The 903-nt window shown below is 44.0% G+C and overlaps 1 non-coding gene across 1 annotated transcript, besides 6 other annotated features; it reads left to right on the top strand.

The window, feature by feature from the left end:
• Nucleotides 1–39: 39 nt before the first annotated feature.
• Nucleotides 40–81: a microsatellite.
• A 35-nt stretch (nucleotides 82–116) lies between these two features.
• Nucleotides 117–148: a microsatellite.
• Nucleotides 149–292: 144 nt separating this feature from the next.
• Nucleotides 293–320: a microsatellite.
• Nucleotides 321–358: 38 nt separating this feature from the next.
• Nucleotides 359–403: a microsatellite.
• Nucleotides 404–496: 93 nt separating this feature from the next.
• Nucleotides 497–529: a sequence feature (AT_rich).
• Nucleotides 530–582: 53 nt separating this feature from the next.
• Tc00.1047053426757.10 lies at nucleotides 583–754 on the top strand. The gene has a single exon (XR_008254275.1). It is a non-coding gene; the product is annotated as a 5.8S ribosomal RNA (M3) (ribosomal RNA).
• Nucleotides 755–875: 121 nt separating this feature from the next.
• Nucleotides 876–903: a sequence feature (AT_rich).

Genomic DNA, 903 nt, shown 5'->3' with positions numbered 1-903 from the left:
TACACACGCCGTTGTTGTTCCGCCGCACTGCTCTGCTCAACCACCACCACCACTACTACTACTACTACACCATTTCTACTAAAACAATATATATATATATCTACTCTCACGGACTGTGCTACTACTGCTTTTGCTGCTGCTGCTGCTGTGTGGAGGGCGGCGGGGACGAAAGTCGTAGTGTCGTTGTGCGTGTGGTGTGGAATTTGTTGTTTAGTAGTGTGGTGGAAAGGAGAAGAGAGGGGGGGGGGTTAGAGAGAGACAGGGGGAGGAAATGACTGTGTGTGTGTGTGTGTGTTGCTGCTGCTGCTGCTGCTGCTGCTTCTCTTCGCACTGATACATCCACACTGTACGTGTAAGCATATATATGTGTATAATATATATTATACACATATATATATATATACTTGCACGTTACACAGTGTGTTGTGTAGAAAAATGTAATTGCGGCTTGACTTCGTGTGTGCACATATTATAATATGCGTATTTCGTCGTGTGGTTTATATTTAATATATATATATTATTATATATTCCGCACGCTTTGCGTGTGTTTTTTTGTGCCGCGTTGTAAAGCACGGCCCAAACAACGTGTCGCGATGGATGACTTGGCTTCCTATTTCGTTGAAGAACGCAGCAAAGTGCGATATGTGGTATCAATTGCAGAATCATTCAATTACCGAATCTTTGAACGCAAACGGCGCATGGGAGAAGCTCCTCAGAGTCATCCCCGTGCATGCCATATTTCTCAGTGTCGAACAAAAAATTAACCCCTACTCTACAACGCATGCATTCATTGTGTGTGGGTGGGTGGGAATGCAAACGCAAAAAAGAGAGCCCTTGGGGAGACATTACGGATGAAGCGCCGCCGCCATGCGTCGTATATATAATAATAGTAATATAATATAT

This window comes from Trypanosoma cruzi, assembly GCF_000209065.1.
Source record: "Trypanosoma cruzi strain CL Brener chromosome Unknown tcruzi_1047053426757, whole genome shotgun sequence".
Taxonomy (NCBI): domain Eukaryota; phylum Euglenozoa; class Kinetoplastea; order Trypanosomatida; family Trypanosomatidae; genus Trypanosoma; species Trypanosoma cruzi.
Note: the sequence above shows the minus strand (reverse complement) of the source record. Positions and strands in the feature narration are given on the sequence as shown.